This window comes from Lineus longissimus, chromosome 10 (genome assembly GCF_910592395.1).
Source record: "Lineus longissimus chromosome 10, tnLinLong1.2, whole genome shotgun sequence".
Taxonomy (NCBI): Eukaryota; Metazoa; Nemertea; class Pilidiophora; order Heteronemertea; family Lineidae; genus Lineus; species Lineus longissimus.
Genome location: NC_088317.1, coordinates 14,911,998 through 14,932,728, shown reverse-complemented (window position 1 = coordinate 14,932,728; position 20,731 = coordinate 14,911,998). Strand labels below are relative to the sequence as shown.

Genomic DNA, 20,731 nt, shown 5'->3' with positions numbered 1-20,731 from the left:
GGTTGAGGGGATGGTAAATTGCAAGTAAATTGTCTACCTAACTCACCTTACAAGCAGAGGAAACCACAGGCAAATGGCAAATGCGAGGAACCACAGACCAAAAGGTTAAGCCTAAGGTGTGAAATAACAATATTTTGGCAAGTCGCTGTCAGGGAATAATGCTATTTAATCTTCCCAACATGGGGCCTTTACTAAATCTAAAACAGACCTGACCTAGGTCCTTGTCAAATTATTTGCGTTTGCCTTTCCAATTGGATTACTGAAACTATTCTCTGTTTGTCTGTAATCGGTTTATGGAAAGTCGTCGATGTTTGCCAATGACTTTACTTCTTTGGGATAGGCCTACAACTATAATTCGACACATATCGTTATCAACTTTTGCACATGTTTGATATTTGCCGACTTGAACGGGTGAAGGCAACATGCATTGCTTTGCCTTATTCCCAGCCATCTCCATTTTGAACTTGGTTGATGCTGCGCCAGTTTAATTAGGTCAGCATATACTTTAAAAGAAGTCCGTTAGGCTGGGTTCACATAGAACTATACGGTATTCGGTATTCGGTATTCGCTATACGCTATACGGGCACGGCGAGTCACACAGGGTATAGCATGCGTGCGGTAATCGGTCTTTTGGCGCCGATCAGATGGACAGTTCAGACGAAGAAGATTTGGCTCTTCTCCTCTTAGCCGAGGATGAAGCTGACCAGGCACAAAGACCAAAGAAAGAAAGAACAGAATGGGTGCGGCAGCACTTTAAGATGAGATCTCTGTTGGGGGAGTACCACAGGACATTTAAAACCCTCATGGATCATCCAGATGTTAATTAAAAGAATCGTTTAGTTGATTAGTAATAAAACATGTAATGAAGGCCTGTACTTAGAAACTAAACACTACCAGTCACTATCAGCCTAAGGGGAGCAAACTGCTTAGAAATTCAACTTGGGAGGTGTGGGTTTATTAGCACGACTCTAATAACTCTGCTTCGCGAAGTCACGTCAAGATTTCAAATGCTTTATTTGCACTAACACGCATATCCTGGTGAATATCATTTGGAGATCGACAATTATTGATAAAGTAGAATCTAAAATGTAATGTTATGTTACTAAGGTGCATCTATCTGTTTACCCTAAACTTCAAACTTCAAACGATTTTTCAGCTAAAGCCTCTTATCAGCCTTAGGATTTGGATCGGGCCCTTAAAATTCCCACAAACATGTGATGGTTGAGCTTCAATAATGCATCTTACGCCTTCAAATACGTCGTAAAATCGAAAAATGTGTTGATATATTCATCTTACAACATTGTTGGTTCTTGGTATTGAATCAATGGCAAAGAAATATGCATATACAAACATGCATGAAAACCCGTTTATTGGATAATGCATATGAATTCAAAGAAAAGCAGAATTGACTTTTGCCACATGTTGCAAAGACACGAAATATCAATTTTTCCTCTTTGTATAAGAGGTATAAGAAGATTCTATGAGGACACTTCATTTGGCTAAAACATGCCAGCGCATCCCAATTCATCGTTTACCAAGGAAATCAATAGAGCTAGCTTGTAAGTTGCCAGTTTTTATGTGCTCGTTTCAACCGACGCTAAACAGCCCCGAGACTGCAACAAGATGTCTGAGTAATTAACGCAAAGTCTCAGCTTGAAGCAAACGCGGTTATAAGAAATCAGGAAAGCACAACGAGAAATGGCAATTTATAACGGAAGCGGTACATCTAATCATTGATCCCATGATGTACCACTAACACGTGTTGAACACCTCATTAGGGATTCATCTAAAGCACTAGCTAATCCAATCAACACGCAGGGAAATCATTGCTGCGGTCCTCCTGGGACCGAGCGATCAATTCGAGGAAACAGCGCTAAACGGTCCGAGGAGATTTATGCGCGTTTAGCGGGTGGATTCATCATTTGTGGTTAAGAGGAAAGGCTTTGGGAAGAACGACTGGTAGGGCAGACGATTAGTCGATTAAACTAACAAACATAAGATTGTTTTTGTCTTCACTGAATCTGCGCGTCCTGGGAGATGGCCGCTAGTATTCGAAACAGTTAAAGAATGACGGAGAAAAACCGCTTGGACAAGAACGGCAATTGCTGTGATTGGCAAACACATTCAAATTTGCTGTGCACCCAATCGAAGGTTTATAGATAACTATCTGGTAGGGTCATAAAAATGTAATTTCGTCCCTCGGCTTTCGACTATTCGACTATTTGACTAATCGACTATTAGACTAGTCAACTTTAACGACAGGCACTAGGCCGTCAGTGCTTCAACACCTTCGCAAGGCATCGTCAAAGCATTACATCAGAGAATGTTTGCATCATGTCCCTTAAGTGAGTTAAAGGGTAATTGGAACTTAAATACAGGAGAAAGTCATACATTGTTGTTTGTGATCAATGAACCCTCTTAATGGCTTTTTATGCCAGCAAAATAATAAACTTTGACCACGTGCAGCGAAATTACCCATTTAGGCTAATTAACTTCATGAACCTCGATTGTTTGCCCATTCGTGTATTCATATACCTTTTTTCGACGTGCTAAACCTTTTAGTTCCTCGTCGCCAAGGCGTTAAACCTGAAGTGGCTGATCAGACTAGGTACAAGATCATGATAATGATTTAAACACATGGACTCAAAGGTCTTCAAATTGCCATAATTTGCACCTATTTTCTTTAGTAAGAATCACAAAAACGTAGCCTTTGGAATTTCTGGAGCCGGGTGGAATGTTTTTCCAGCAATGGCCCGCTGAAGGACTACGTACAGTCTAGCTCATATCAATAGGCAGGCTTACGAACGACGATTGACGTCGTTTTTGACTTCGTTTCGTAGCTAGTATATATATGACCCGCAATTCTAAAGTATGCCCGATATAAGTTTACATAAGCGGAATATTCAAATAATCGAAAAAAGTTAAAAACACACACCATCAGACAGCCCCTGGTGTTTTCCAACATGTGTATATGAGATTTCTGGACAACATCAATCCCCGAATATACAACAACAACAACATCGCATCATCACAAACAAGGATATTCTTTTTTAGACTTGCCCAAAAGCAATAGCGCTTAACAACTCTTCAAAAGGCTGCCATGACATTTAATTATCGGAAAAAGGGGTAAACTGTAAAGGACTAATCTTTCATACGAAAATACAAAATTACACCTGTCGAGTACGAGTACTTCATCAATAGAACCTTGAAAAAGGCTTCAATGATGGCTTACATACCAAGTCCCATCGGCTAACAATAAGGGTAGATGTAAATTAAGAGAAAGCAATCAAGAAATCCGAGTAGTTCAACCTTGGCTCTGAAACAGGAATCCTTATGTTCCTCTGTGCGAGCTGTAACAATGCTCCATCTATCAATAGCCCCGGTATCATATTTCGTATCATGCTATACAAGAGGATTTAGTGTTGATCCGCAGCCATCTTTTTTCTTCCTCTATCAGTGTTTAATGACTCCATCTCAAGTTTACCCAAAATCACGATGTTGGAATTCAAACATTGCACACGGAAGTGTAGTTTCCTTAAAGGAAACCAATGGTGAAACGCTTATAAAATTGGGGAGTTTTGAGCGGCCCAGTTAAAACCTAAGGCGGGAATAATTCCATTGATAAATGTAGCAGTTTCGAGTTCCCCTCAGGTAGTTGATTATGAAGCCAATGAGCTGCATCAGAAGTAATCACCAAATTAGTTATTTTTACAACGATAAAGACTTGTGCCACGGCTGAATCTCTTTTAGTTCGTAGTCTATACGGAATGATATGTTTGTCGCTTTCAAAAATAAATGTCCACGCCCTTTTGGGCTCGTAGGGGCAGACTGAAGCATCGATGCCTTCAACATATGAATTGTATCCATTCGACGAGGATCTAATTTTGATAAGGACCAAGGTATTTTTGTTTTGTTATGACCAAGGTACATTAAATGTACCTTTGAAGAGCGTTGGATTTAAGAAAAACCAAGTCCCAAGAACAAAATCTGCCCAGTACTTTTTCGACATCGGGCCGAAAGTACGTGAACATTTCCCGATGAAAGCGACCATGGCCCGGGCGGAAAGGTTGCGCATGCTCTCGAAATTAACACACACCAAACTCTGATGAGACCATCATTAAACAAGAAACAAGAAACTGTATCTCATCTACGATTAGACTTTCGATCATCCTCCTTAAGCCAGTGTTGGCGAAATAGCATCGTATGGTCTCGCATTTCACTTATCTTCTGTCTTCTTACAGTCGACTAGATTAAGTAGCATCAGTTATAAACACCGCTAAATCCGGAGTAATTTGAAATCTAAGCTCGGACTAAGCACAAGAGCCCAGGCTGCGGGGTTGGTCTGTCATGGCGCTAGTGCCGTGCGTCAGTGGACGTAAATCAAAACATGCAGATTAGAAACACTCAAGCCTTTCCTACACTAGTACCTGATACAAACATCACTTTGGGAATTACTTTTCATCATCTTGCAGTTTACTTGTGAGTGTAACGGTGTAAACCATTCAGATTCATATTCATATTATGCTTCAAATCATAACAGTATCCTTTCGTCACGCGAACCGTTTGTGCACTTCATAACCAGATCCAGGCTAGCTTAAGAGGTATTACCAGGGCGCACCTCGGTAACTGAACGTTTGCACATATCAATTAATTTCGCCGAAGTCCATGCGCGACCCCGCCATTATCTTGCAAAACAAGCCGGCTGAACCCAAAGGTAGTTTAACGTAACAGTATCATCATGCAGTTCCATGCCGACCTACTGGAGGCGAGTCTTGGATGATACGCACAGCACCGGTAGATCGGCATGTCAAGTTCAAGACAGAGTATGAAATATAGAAGCCACTGCTTTACCGACACTGCAATTCGCGGCACGGATGCGTACTCTTTGCCTTACCATGCGAACTCAAGCCATGCTACGTCTACAAATCACCTCTTGTCTTTAGGGCCATTACATAGATCACTGGCTCTCAACGTTAAACACTGGAGAGACCGTTTTCTCACATTAACCTGTTATTTTCACACTCTCGGCCCATTCATCTCTCACTGTCAGCTATATCTACCGTTAAACACGTGTAAATCGCGTCTATCTAATGCCTTTAACAAGAAGAGGATGTACTGGAAGGTGTTTAACATGTTGAAGGGGAAAGATATCAGGAGCATAGTGACTTGAAGTTTCTTAAGGGTTTAAAGGGGACAGCTTAATTTCGTATTTTGCTTCGTTCAATGTCCTTACCCTACTTCAGGAGTCAGTTCTTCACTTTTATTTTTACTCGACTTTAGCAAGCGGAAGTGTACCAATCTCGGATACTCCATCCCAATTTGAACGTCGTATGTCAGAGTGACTTATCAATGAGATTATAGTCCATTCGTTTAGTTTTGTCGACATCGTTTGGGGCTCTGGAGGGCGAACTATTGGTCGGATTTTTTTGAAAATTGTTTTTATTGGTCCTTGCTTCGCGACCAAACCAGGATCTTCTCAATTTAGTAGCTGGTAATAAAGTAAAGGTTTTGGTAATTTGTGTACGTTTCATTTTGCCTTTTTCCGCTTCGTATGATTTATTTTTATTCCTTGACCAATTTTTATGTGCGTCAATCTACTTGTAAGTTAGATCTTACTAAAAATCGTATACAAATATTTTCTAGACTTTCTACGCGTAGTGGATGGTTGAAGTGTCGCGTCTAATATTGTTGTTGTTCATGCTAGTTTTAGAATCATTTGCTTCATTTCTCTGCCTATGAAGGAAAATGGTGCTCAAAAGCAGCGCCAAAGTATCTCGAGGTCCTAATGTACGCATCAGCCGAATACTAGCAATACTTAGTATGCCGGGAGAGAGCCATTTTTGCGAGGAAACTATTGCGGTACTTGTGACTCGATCGGGAATACGAGATGACTCGGAAATGCCCAGTTTAGGATTTGGATTCTTTAGGGTGCTATTATCATGAAGGAAATAGACAGATATATTTTTCTCAATGGTTTTTTCAATGATCTTTCAATGAAGACATTTCATTTAGATGTTAAGGACATTTCTAAAATGGTGTTGTAATACAACCCATCTTCGAAGGAAGCGCATACACTGTGCACTCTAAAAATAAGGGTTTTTAATCGAGCGTTTAAAATTTTTTTTTTTTTACCAACACAAATATGCACCCAATAGAGGTTTTAAGGAAAATGAAACAAACACTATGAGTCTTAAAGGGGTTCATTCATTTTCCTAACAAAACCCCATGGGATGCATATTTGTGTTGACTAAAAACCTGTATTTTAAGGATGTAGAAAGAAGAGAAAAAAAGACATACCTTGGGTTTGAGCAAGATAAATCCAAGGCAAGATAACGTTTACTTTTAACTTTGCAAAGCCTTGAAAGCAACCACTGCTTTGTGCTTCACAGCTGGACTCAGCGCCCGCCGACTACACCACATGACTGAATTCCACGAATCAGGGTGATTGATTATGTGGCATAAAATGCCATGAATCAACCGCGTAAAGGTCACACATCATAGACTGAATTCCTGGATCAAATGAGCCTTCACGTTATGCATGTAATGTAAAGATATAATGCAAGCATTGCAAGGGTACACGAAACATCAGGTTGAAGTCGATCATCGGGAAGCGTTTGGTCTCAGTACGTTAGAAAATATAGACAATTTTCACGTTGGTTATCACAAAAGTTGTCTTATAAATCGAGATAGTGTATGATAAGCTTTTGTTTGTCATGAGAGTATGATGGCGGTGGAGGCAGCCGTTTGCCTTAAACATTAATCATGTGGAGCAGCTGCTAAGAAGGTGATTGTACTATAGGTGAAAAGTCACATAACCAGGCTTTACTCTGTCAATATTGCATAAAACGTTTGATTATATCCGATGTTCTCGAGTCATACGAAATCATCAATCCACGATTGCCACAGGAAAAATGCACCAAAGAATCTTGCCTCGATCGGCGGACGAATGAAAACCATTGATTTTACTAGAGGATGTTTAAAGTTTTTCTGAATACGATTGAGTGACAGTGCTTCATGCACACCCTGTATACGTTTTTATGCTAACGCAAGTACGCGAGTGCAACCAAGTATAATTAGCACGATCTGAAAAAGTTATGACAATTCATCACGCCACCTGTTACCTCCAAAAGAATGCTTAGCTAATCTATCCGTACAAACATAATGTTAACAATTCTTTTCTTCACACTCAGCACCAAACATCCCGAAACCGACACTTATCATGCCTATGTGCTTGAGACCGTAGGTGCTTCTTTCGAATCAAATTCCATTCCTTACAGATAGCATGCTGGTTGTTATCGATTTCATTCCGAAAACTTATCCAGTCATGACTGTAAACTGAAAGGAACAATTACAACGCACCAACAGCCTGGGTTAGTGGATTTTTCTTTTCAAGAAATTGTGCAACATTGTACAGCACATTTATAGTAGTTTGTTTACAGTTCATGTTTGAGAGAGCTGGCATTCGAACATTTCACGCTGCGGGAAGCGAAATCAAGGGGCAGCAAGGGAATTTTACATGATCATATGCCTTCAGTAAAGAAAATATCACTTTTGGTGATGACGCCTAAACGACGACGAATTCAGTGACGATGATGATTTCTAATTAGTGGTGAGGATGATGTTGATGGCCATTACGTTTGAACTATTCGCCACTGCCAGGTAGGTTTATCAACCACCCTTATAGGTGTTTCGTGGGGGTCGATATTATCACGATTTGCCCTGATGACCCTCTGATGAGACTGTTGAACAATGGGAATTTAGGCCTAGGTGCGAGCGCGCTTCGTTTAAAGACATTAAAGACCACGTGTTGGGCTGATTCTTTTAACTGTGAATGAAGGGGGTGAAATAATATAATGAGTTGTGGCGGAGACGACCACAACCGTAACGATGATTGAAAATTGTTTTATGATGATTGAATAAACATGATGATAAAAACATCAAGACTACAACTTTTTGTTTACCATTCGTTTATTACCTAATTTTCACCTTCGGTGGTTTCATGACGAGAAAGTTGCGCCTCTCACAGCGGTCTGTTTGAGTCTTCACACATGCCACGTCCATCTCCAGCTTAAAGGTACACTCTCAATGACTCTAACTGTTGATAAACCACTTCATCGTATCAGAATGTAAATGAACAAACAAACCTACCGCATACGCAAATAAACTTCGGATGTTTCCGATGCATCATTACGGAACGCGAAACTAAAACTATGGTAGGGAACTCTACACTGAACTAAAAACTATTGATAGGGTTTCGAAATGACCTACTTTGGGTAAGATGTCGATATTTATACTAAGTACCGAAGAGAGTACCTCGCATTTGATAGGCTTCTGCTAACGGTTTATAAACTCATACGAAAGACGTGTCTAAGATGCATCTCTCCCTCCCCGCACGGAATAATCAGGTTGAATAAGAGCCGTTCTGTTCTAGAGTTGCTCACTATTCCTAGCAATACAACTCTTCACTGTCGGATTGAATCTATAACATCACTTATATGACAGTTTTGGACCCTTACAGCCTAAACAGTCAACAAGTCTATCGTTCCGTGACGATTTTCGTGACGATTTGATATTTATGGATCTACATGTATGTCCATGTACGTGATTAATGCTATTTTGCATTTTGTTTATTTCTGGATAATTATTCAAAGGGCTAACACACCAACTTGTCTGCCTTTTCAGACGGTGTTCTGAAACAATAATATAATAATATTTTTTAGGTAAAAAGCATAAGTTTTAATTCCAGAAAAGATATGTATTATGACAATGGAGGCTGTTGTGTTCATGTGGGCTGACCAGTTGGCGTTGAAATTCAAAAATAAAATTGAAAACTGGATAATCAGCAGTCAAGAATAGTGAATAATTACTAAAGTCAATTGATGTGCACTCACCTTCCAAGGCAATAGATTAATCCACGTATAACTGTTGTGCCTATCCTCCAAGCCTGTCTTTCCTTAATGGCAATACTACCATCGTTTTAAGCAGTCACAAATGCCACCCCTACGATATAGCAGAATTAAATGAACACGTGTTCCCGATGACATGGATGATGATAACTCGGTTTCGACTTCTTGGCTTCCCCGTTGCCAGCTAGCTCTGCCCGATGACTCCCTGCAGCAGAACTGGTTTCATGAGTCGAGAACCTGGTGCTATTCCCTGAAAGACCGCTTCCCCTTGGCACAGCACCAGACTTAGACCGGGGAAGTTTGAGAATTGGCATTTGAGTTAGCAATTAGATTGTTAAGTAGGCCTATTTGCCTTTCACTTTTACAGGGTACTTCTTGCATTAAGTCCATGTGAGCTTTTTACAAGTCAACATTAAATTCATAATCGAACAATTCTTTAAAAATTTCCAAAGCAATTCCTTATTTTCATTCTATATTTAGACCGTTCGATAGAGAAAATGAAAACAAACTTAATTGACCGAATTATCGAACGTGCGTTATTTCCAACTATTACATTATAACAATAGAGATTTAATGGACCAGTTTGTTATCGTTAAAATAGACTTTTTATGTGCTGGGAATTTTAATGTTCCAGTTAAAGCACCTTTGTAAGCGTGTAATATAAAATCAACATGAACTTAAATTGTTACGTATCTGGGTTGATTATTTATTTTCCCATCCTTGAAATAACGTAATAAATCAAAACATTGTGCTTGTAATTCTAAATCTACGTCAGGAAAATAGAAATACAGTAATACACAATGCCATAGTGCAGTTATCATGCAATTTTGCTGAAACATGAATTGTAGTATTTGTGTACATCTGTCAATACATAGGCAATGTTAAAATTTATATTCATGTCTTGTTTATGCAATTCGGAATTTTCAAATCCAATTACGAATTTCGAATTTCTAACGAACGGCGTTAGCCTTTAATGATCAGGTTTTCATGCACTTATAACGGAAACAACAATGTTTTTTTGTAAAATGAGCGAGTACCTGACACCAGCAAGAACTTCGCATTATCACCAACCAATATATGATATCGATTCCAAATGATATTTTTCCTCGATACTGTATGATGCAGTAGATATTGATCACTGACTTGTGCATGAGCATTGATTTTGAGAACTTATGCTGGACACCTCCTTCTTGGACATTAGCTCAGTGCTGGTCATCATTTCCCATACAAATTAAAGACTCCATTAAACATGTCCATGGACTTGATTGTCCGATAATTATTCTCCTCAGAAGTTCAATATCGTGCTCCTCGGTGAAATACTTAACAAACACATACATGTACTATACTGGTCGACCAAAAATACCTGCTTACACTTCAAAATAGGCGAAGAGTACTTTTCATGAACATCAAATGAATACTTTCATATAAGTTCACCTACGTGTTTCATAAATGAACTGGTGTATTTGAAATTGTCACCATTTTCTGAGGTTTCCTATGGCCAAGTGGCCTTTTGCATGAGCGAGGAAATGAACAGACTCTTTCTTGGGACATTTATGAGCAAATTAAAAGAATATATAATGTATACTATTGTACTTACTTCTTGTCGAGCCTTATCTAATGTCACTTGAATTCATTACACACTAGTCCAAATATCATATCCATGAAATAATGAGGAATAAATATAATTGCTGATGAAATTAACAAAGTGAAGTTTATAACACTTCGAAGCATTGCACTGAAGTATACACTTGCATTTGCATGCAGAGATGCACATGAAAACTGTGTGTTCACTGACACTCAATCTGTAGGAATCACACTCGAATATACCTTTGTATGTTTAATTTGGTGCACACAAACACGGTGTCTCAATAGCAGGAGATGAAGGCCTACCGGTCTACCACCTTCAGTCTACCTGGTATTAGGACTCGTATTTTGTTACAACATTTCTTTTTTTTACTTTAAGCTTTCATCAATACCCTTGAATGTTTTATTAGTAGCATTTTTATTCCATTCGACTTGTTAGACCAAGCAACCTACAGAAGATGTACGTATCGATAACATGTTGTAATTTTGGGTCGAGTACGTTGAATTGGGGACTGAGTCTCACACTAAAATTGAATGACTTACGATTAAGAAAAAGTGAAAGGTACTATGTTCAAATTGGGTCTAATTTGAGTAAAACATGCCTACCGTTCCCAGCAGGATGAGTCATCATTGAGCGATCTGGTTGGCGCATATTTTATTGCCATGTGCAGTCTTGAAGAATGTTTAATTAAATGTGGAATGATTACCTAACTAATGATCGATTAATTGTAAACACCGTCCTGAAGTATGTTGAAAAAGAACCCATTTAAATTCTAATTCCTGAAATCATCAGTATTTTTCATTCATGTCACCAAGTCTTTTTCCAAAAACATCATGCATATTATGAATTAGAAGTCATGGGTAAACGTTGTTGTACCCTTTGATGTTTTTGAAGATTGATCTATATATGTAACCAACCAAAATCTACCCACCAAAATCTACCATTTAGCAGTTGAATGTTTTAACAATGTTTTCATGAATTTAGTGTTACATTTTTTTCATCACAATTAAATTAACAATAAAGACTGCTTTTGGCTATAACAACAGCTACATTATATTGATCAAAGACGATCGTGTTTACGACGGTTAAGGTAGAAAAAAACTTGGCTTTTTTCCCAATAATATGTATAAATTCGTTGGATTGGCGGTTGAAGGGTTAATGTTTTAAAACATTTGATAGTTGACAGCTCTATGCATGCAGTAAGGGAATATGCAGAAATCTATTGGCACGGGAACGTTTAACAAACGCTAACGTTATCGCACTGAAAATGCTAACGTTTCTCTTACTGCTTCTCCAGACTTCTTGTTGATACATAATAGCGAGTTTCCGCATCGCTTACGATTACGATTACGATTACGATTTGTGTTTGACGTCATCGATTTTTAGTGCTACGCCATCCCCGGCGAAATCGTCGATGGTACTTTCGTCTCGTTTCTTACGAGGATTCCGGCTGATCTTCGTAAGTCAAAAAACGATTACATGGATAAGCGAAAAGCCTATTTTCCACGCTACATATCAAATTCAAGGTGAAATAGTAATTGAAGAATACTTTAGAACATATCTGTCAAACATAGGAACTGCATTTAATGAGATCAACGGCGATTTTGATCATGTTTTAGCGCCGAGAAAAGTGCACCCAGAGCATGAGAGCAGAGTATATGGCCTACACTACAGTACACCAAGTCGTTGGTGTGAATGCGGAAACAAAATTTCTGGTTCATGCCCGTTTTGAGAGTATTACGATTACGACTTTGAAATCGTAATCGTAATCGTAATCGTAAGCGATGCGGAAACTCCCTAATATAGCTTCTCCTGCCAATTCGAGTACGGTATGATCGAAATATACGCCACCTAGATGCTTCATGCGCTTTGTACATTTCTTTGAACATTGGAGAAATGTTTACTATTTGATTAGCAGTTAATTAGCTTCGTTCATCAGTTTCTTATTTATGTCTAGCAGGTGGGATGAAGTAACATAACACGAAACCATCAAGATGTAAGATTAGTATGTCAACAAATGTGCGATTGCCAAGATGTTGTTTTATCTTTTTATTTCCCGTATCTGAATTCTTGGTAATATTGTAGGAATCTCACTAATCCGGTCGGACGAGTAGTGTAAATAGTGCCACACCACGAGTGTAAATCTGCCAATTTGATGAATATGATATTGGCAAATACATGTTTTTTCTAATGCTTCATTTGCAGAATTCCGATTTTCTGACACAAATTTGAGAAGGAAGCGGCTCTCTTCCATTCATTGTATAATAGAGCACATGAGTATATCTTCTGATGAGGAAAACATAAAAATTAGTACATGTATATGAGTAGTTTTGATGCAGTGTGCACCTAGAAACAAGGTTAAGCAAAGAAACCGCGAACTATTATTCAGTGCCCGTAACATTCTTCATCGAATGACATAAAAGCTAAAGTATTTAGTTGTCAAACTAATGTTATTTAGCTATGAACCCAATGACATCTGCCTGGTAAAAAGTCTATATATCCATTCATCTCATAAATACATTATCAATCAAGTGGCTAGAAGACCATTTTCTCAGGAGTGAACAACTGGTGTTAATTATGTAAGGTGACTCAGGGGTCTCAATTCCAAACATGATAACGATTAGACCCCTTGGCCATATGGCCATAATTATCCTATATTATAGCCCTCCCCGTGGTGAAGTTGGTATTTCAATGGCATTTAACTATCAACCCATACCTTATGTTTTAACATATCTTCTTACATCCAGTTGGTCGATTTCTGAGCTTAATGTTAATAACTAATTGTCAATCTGTCACATTTAGAGTCAGATTGATTCATTTGACCACAAACGTATTCTCATGGTAATGCTTAATCAGGTTGATGAGTCTTAAATGACAAGTATTAACAAAAATAATCCTGCTGAGCAGGGATGAATTTTTGAAATGATTTGACCGAGATTTAATTGTCGGGTAATCCTATTTGTAGGGCTTCTTCTTGGAAACGGAAAAGATTTATCTGAATGAATTCCTGTTGAATCAAGGACGATCATATGTCTTTGGCTAAATGTTGAAATCCCACTTTATTCTATAATTCAAGCAGAAAACATCGACGAATGTTCTTCGACTCCACAATAGTTCTGGTACCAAAACCCCATGCAGTGATCATAACACATGCTTCTTAAAACAAAGTCTGGTGAAGTAATCTCGTAGTCCACATAATCTTTTTTAAGGTCTTTTAAGTAACCCATCCTCGTGTGTCTATTAAAATTGCTCTTCACCAAAGTTTGACCAGCAATAACGAACCAGCTCCTTTAGTTTCAACGTAGCTCTTTCACAGTATAAGTGATGTACTGTGCCTCGTTTTGGCGATAGTGGGTTATGGGAAAGTGCAAAATATCAAAGCGGTCAAAATGTGATTTAGAGTTCAGCTGGAGGTGTTTCAGAAAATAATTGGATGCCTAAGAGCCGATATTGGTTATCTCACCAAACAGCACTTGGGTGGAGCTGTAATATAGTAGAAGTGGCCTTTTCCCATGCAGATATACAAATTGACTGTTATATGGGCCGTGAAAATCTACCTAAGTTTCATTTTCCTTTGATAACTGACCTACTATGTCACCCCTGTATGATTAATGAAAGGACATTGCATATCATCTGGATCGTTGCTGATTTCACGGCAAATAATTACCTGAGTGTTTGATCATGAACCATCTATCCCAAATTAGTCTTAGGACTAAGTCACACGAGACTACCGAGAACAAATCACTTTAAGAGGTCCAGCGAAATAAGTTGCATACAATAACTCACATTGTTATTTTGCAGTACCATGCTGGCCTAACCGGGATTCGGAATGACATGTGACTTCTTCAGTTCGATTTAACTCGATCTTGAAGCAAACTCAAAATGCAATTATGCATATTTCTATGACTCATGCCAAATGTACTTTCTTGACAACAAGTGCATCACTCGATGACACTCAATGAGGATATCTCCTCCATTGAGCGAATCAGAGTGTTTGCTTTCCATATTGCCTCTAAGATGAAGATCAGTAAATTCATACTCCATTCACTTGAGGAAATTAATGGGGTAAACATATAGGGTGTAGAAAATAGTATTTGTAGTTTTAAAGTTACATTTTGATATATTTGCAACCTCTGTAATGTAACGTGATTTCATATTGTATCTTTCTAGACTATTGGGAATAAAAGAATATATAAGGACAGTTGCCACTGCAATTCTAAATATTTCTGAATACCATTTACCCGAAAGAGGGCAAACTGCTTTATCGTCTTTCTGGCATGAAGAAAATAGACATCCCCCCCCCCCCCCCCCCAGGGCCAATGATGTGTGGAATGAGTATTCCTTAACCAGGTTAACACTACACCCCATTTACAGAATTGAAAACAACCCTAGGAATATCACTATGTATGTTTCTGAAATGAGAAATGTATCCTTTGTACGAGGAACAATGTATTAGGTTAATATGTATTGGTACCAAAGCCAATGAATGAATGGGGGATTTAAAAGTAGTTCTTGGTCTGCGTTGTATGTAGGTCAAAAAGTAAATTTCAATGGTGGCTGCTTTTAGGAATCATTCAAACTACTAGAGGTTACGCCAGGCGATTCCATAAAGTCAAAACAGCAATACATATATTGTGTTGATCTAATAATGGTAAATCAGGCATATCATGTCATTTTGACCACACCCTGTAATCCCAGATCTTCGTAACAGATACGCCAACTCATCCCTTCTATTATTTAAACATTCCAACTATAACATTAATGTCATGAATGATATGCACAGAGTTCTTTAAATAGGTTTAGGTTTCTATAATTGGTGATGAACAAAAGAGCAATTTCCTAATGTTCCGGCTTAATTTCCCTAACCTATCGTCAAAGTCCTTCTCATATGTCGCTTGAACTCCCCCGCATATGTCTTTGTTTGTTCCGAATGGTCTTTTATATAATGAACCTACAATAGGATTTTATACTTCGAACTCTAGAACCAAAGCAGCTTCGTTACAAAGGAAGAAAATCACAGGCGATAAATCACAGTATTTTTAACCATGACGTCAGCATGAACATCAGGTCTTGATGTTTAGTTCACATTATTTTAGTCGAGGTCAAATCAAGCAACGAAAGGGAAGTGAAAGCGTAAACATCCCCATGTGTTCAAGGACGAATAGAGGCATAAAAAGCCAATGAATTAGAAGAAATAATAAACCGAGTGTTCGAAGGAAGATAAAATGCACAATCATACATCCATGTGTTATAAATAAAAGGCCGGGTCTATTTGGAAAGCCGCTCGCCGAACAGGCATCTTTTTTTGTCCTGTTTGGAGAGCCGCTTGCCAAACAGCACTAAAAAGCCACCCTGTTCGGCCAGCCGGGCTTGCCAAACAGGTAAAAAATCTACCCTGTTTGGCGAGCTGGAGACTTTACAACACATTAGTAATGAGTTCGGCTCTCCATTCAGGACAAGAAAAAGTCGCTGTTTGGTAAGCCGGGCTTGTCAAATAGTCACTTCCTAAATAAAAACATAAAAGGGACCTAGTGCTCGAAAAACACAAAAATGTGTAACCAGCACATTCAATGGTTTGAAGAAGAAGAAAACGCAGGACAAGTTTTCAAAAAAGGCGTAATGTACAACTTTGTTTGAAGGATAAAAGGCATAAAAGGACAACAGTTCGAAGAATACAAAGACATTAACAGCGAAATGTTCGAATGATAAATGAAGCAAGCCTGAACCCTCGAAAAAAATATAAAGGTATAAAAATCCCAAAGAGGTGTTCGAAAGCCTTAAGTGATGTTAAAGTTTATCGGAAAGTGATACCCTGGATCTATTTATTTTGTTGGTTAATTATCCTCTCTTTACGCCCCCAATAACAAACATGACGAGAATATTACTTCTATTATTTAGAGTCCCTGCCTGCGGTGTCTGTACACGTGCAGAGTAGGAATAAAGAATTACCAGTTATTATCATGAACGGTGAGACAGTCGGCAATATTGATGTCAATTGAGATCTATACATTTTATACTGAAATAGCATTGAAACTATACGCGATTCTTTTCGTACTCAACTAGAGGTGTAACAAATATAGTCGCACCATTGTCTCTTTAAAAATGTTCCTGAGTTCAGTGGCTTCAAATCTAAAATAGTTATTGAGAAAATACAAACACATGATACAAATACAAAAATGCGGTGGCTTTTATAACTGAGCATCTCTTCCATGTACTTATTTATTTTGAGATAAATGAAATCGATCTCTTGCCTGGATGGGCGGGTGCGTATTCATCACAAATAACACCCGCCGTTCCTTCTGAATAAAATAATATCGGATGGTTCTAAATTCAGTAAAGTCGGTCAATGCCTGATGACGTGTTTATTTTCGTGTGAAATCGAATTAGAAATATTGTTATTATAAATTTATGTATCTGTATCAGGCAGTTTTATTTTTGAAGATATAACGATCAAAGGAGGATGTAACCTTTTTGATTATATTCAGGGCGTAACTTGTTTTGGAGGTAAATCAGATAGTCTATAATTTCTACCTTTAGTAGGCTATTTTTGAGTAATATGGACGCACATAGAAATGGCAAAGGCTCAGATATTTTTTTCTTTCTAATGGAGCAGATGATGGTCGAAAATAGATATTATCTCAATTAGGGTACTGTCCTGTCTGTTAAATTTGCTTTGGGCCCTCCATTACGTATATTTTCCCTTGTCGGTTTAGGTCTGTCGACCACCCTCAAAGGTATCACGTGGGGGTCGGCGATATCATTATTTGCCCCGATGACTCTTTGATGAGAAGGGAGAACAATGGAAATTAAGGCCAAGTTGCGAGCAGTCTCCGGCATGAAATCTCACGCCGAAGGAAATACGTCTTGCAACCGCCCCCGGGGCCAAAATGCTTTGTACAGGATAACAATCCCAGTGTTAACCATAATCTAAATATCTAAGGACTATTATTTAAAGACTATAGACCGTTTATTGGGCTCGGCCTGAAATCTTTCAACTGCGAGATGAGGGGCAAATAGCGTAATGTCAAAGAGATATGCCATGTGAATCGTCTACCAATTTGATGGAATATTTTTATTATGGTTGTATCAAAATGAAAGTATGTCCATATTGTATTAATTATGAATAAAAGGCATCCTCTGAACACATCTCATAGGGAAAAGAACGCACTGCGTTATGGCAAATGTCGAAACAGGTCCACAAAGAAATCAAAATGCCAGCGTCTTAATTTGTTCGCTGTGATCGTCCTAATAATGTTCTGTTCAAATATTTTGGCCACACTGCATGCAGCTTGATTGCTCTTTGATTATGTCGATGATACCTGTAGTAGTTTTGCAAAAAATCTTCACAAATTTAATGACAGATAATTTGGTAACTTGGTGGAACACTAATTCCAGTTACACTTTTAGAAATAAAGTTGTTAAGCTATTGAAAAAAACATTTAAGGGCCGGGTGCTTTTTTACCAGCACAAATTTGCAACCCTATAGGTTCTTTTCGATAAAGAAAACCCCTGTAGATGTTTTATTTGTGGAAAACCCTTTCATTTCTCTGAAAATCCTCTTAGGGTTGCTCAGTTGTAATTACCGAAAAGCCCTAATAATTTTTCAAAACCTCACGTATTAAAAACCTATATATTTTAAGAGTTATGAAACATCAAAACCGTTCCAGGCTTAAAACAGGTCATGCAGGTCATCCTGTTCTGACACAGGGTAATGCTTGGCGGCTTAGATCAAGCACAAGTCTGTCTGATTGATTGGAGCCGATTTGTTGCCGACATTGATCTGTCATCGATTTCTAATCATTGTGTCTATTGCTACAAGCAGTATGGTGTGTACATAGTGTATTACCAGATAAGAAAATTGATGTTCTATACTGTATGATTCCTTGATATCATGGCAATTTACAAAGACTAAGCTATGTAATTCCAGTAATATTGAAACCGTACAATACCCCATAACATTTACACCCTACAAAATAATAGCTTTTTACGCAAATGCGACCCCAACAATAGTCTTAATATTATAAATAAGGAATCCCTTAAGGCATGATGATGACCTGTTTAGTTTTCAAATACCAGTAATTCCGTTTGTCGAAGACCATGCTGTTATTCCAAGAGATGAGCAGTTCTGCGACTTCTGTCATTCTCTTGTTATCACAGTCGTTGAGGACGAATTTCACTTTCTCTTGAATTGTCCTAAACATAGTATTGCAAGGAACGCTATGTTGCATCATTTAAAGACAAACTATCCGTCAATTGGCAAACTTTCTGACAAGGCTATACATGTATTTATATTTCTCATGTCATCTGAAGAACACTTCTAGAATTGTATCCAGATTTCACTCTTGAAAACCTTCCATAAAACACCTCATTGTCGATCCTTACTAATATAAAGTAGAATTTATTTTGTACAATATTTCCATATACTAAACCAAGTATTGCACTACTGCACTTTTTCTTCTCTTTATATGGTCTGAATAAATGTTCAGCATGCGTCAATACCTTCTAACATGTCTTATTTGCACCTTACACCAGTTGATTGTAACTTCTGCTGATATGAAATGTAACTTTTATAAGGCAACTACTTATTTGAATTTGAATTTGCATTTGCCTGGTTGTGGTGGAGAACTGCACCGATCATGTGATATGAAGCACCGGTGTTATCGAAAACACTGAATACATGATTGAACTAATCTGCCGTAAGAATAGTAGATTTAGCTAAATCAACATCCACTTCCAACAGAAGAGCAATATTTTTTCCCGACATGTCAATACTATTCAAAAATCTAAGTACCAATTCATAAATGCTGCAGGTCAAATGCATACATGTCGTTCCATTGGAATTAACTCTAAATGTACTTATCCAATATTGCTATAAGATATTCTTTGTTTTTGATGAGCATATCGAATAACACTAAAGTTTTCTCCTTTGAACTGCTTGAATCCTTTCTGCCAATTTATACCCATATTGATTGTCGATAGGCCTCTCTCTTCTAATGTTTTTGTCTGATTTCTATAAATAATCACAGCCATTCTCGAGCATTTGCGTGTATTGAATTATTCCATGCACAATGGTATACGCATACTCATAGTAAACGTTTTGACATGAATAGAACTAAATCCATTCGTAATTTGATAAAGTCGGCTAGTGCAAGTTGTTCTTGCCAGATAGAACAAATAACTAGTCAGCTAAATATGCTACTGCCAACAAGAGTAAAAGGGCAGCGTCTTTCTAATATTGCATCTTGTACGAAAATGCTGCACATTATTAAAGAGGCAATTGTGCTAGTTTCTGATTCGAACGCAGTGCATTACCAGAAAATCTTAAATCCAGTTAATGACATCTCAACAGCTGATACATTGACTTCGTTTCTCTGTCACAATAATGCTAATGCTCTATAGTCATGATAGTGACAGTCAGTGTAGTTTTGCCGGTGCCCTTCCTATGAACAGTACACTGTACAGGTGCCGAAATCCCAGTTACATTCCTATCGGTTTCGGAATTGAGATATTATTTTGTACAATCTTTACACTAAAATTACTTTAAGATAACTATTTAAAATATAACATATAAAATATATCACTTCGCCAAAAGATACTCATGTTTTAAGCCAAGACAATCAGCTAACGACTTCCCCAAACTTGGCTAAATTATTCATCCCTACCTGGTTATCTTTCGAACCGGCAACTGCTTGGAAGCATAGAAAAATGTATAGACAAGATCAAATAATGTTTGGAAGCAGAAAACTGCTCTTGAAGCGAAGAAAACTTCACAGCACAATCAATGTCTGCTAAGATCAACTCGGTCATGGAGGAAAAAAGAGACATAATGATGACTTAATGATGCAAGAGAGCACAGTCCCCTTTGTCCCAACAAATGTTTCATCAACAAAGGTGCTTTTATCTTGTCGACTTTTATTTTTTATGAAAAAGTGATTCCCACAAGGCTAAAGAAGGCAATTGTTCACAAAATGCAAATAGAATTGTAGACGAAAACTGATACGATTGGTCTTCTTCTTCTTTCACTTCTGTGCAACATGATAGTTTAAGCCATCAAAACTGGTTTTCTTTTAGAAAGTTTTAGTTTTTTTTAGTTTTTCAAAAGGTTTACATTAATAACGTTTATATTCAAGCTAAAAGATGTATCTTTTGAGCGGATTTTTAATGACAAAGGCTCGTGATCATATTACTAAAATATTTGTCAAAATAAAACATCGAAAGATATGGTTGCTTGGAGAAAGAT

General features: G+C 37.9%; 1 protein-coding gene across 4 annotated transcripts in view; it reads right to left on the bottom strand.

The window, feature by feature from the left end:
- LOC135494520 (acetylcholinesterase-like) overlaps nt 1–20,731 on the bottom strand; it is a 76,437-nt gene that overhangs the window by 10,720 nt on the left and 44,986 nt on the right. The window lies entirely within an intron of this gene.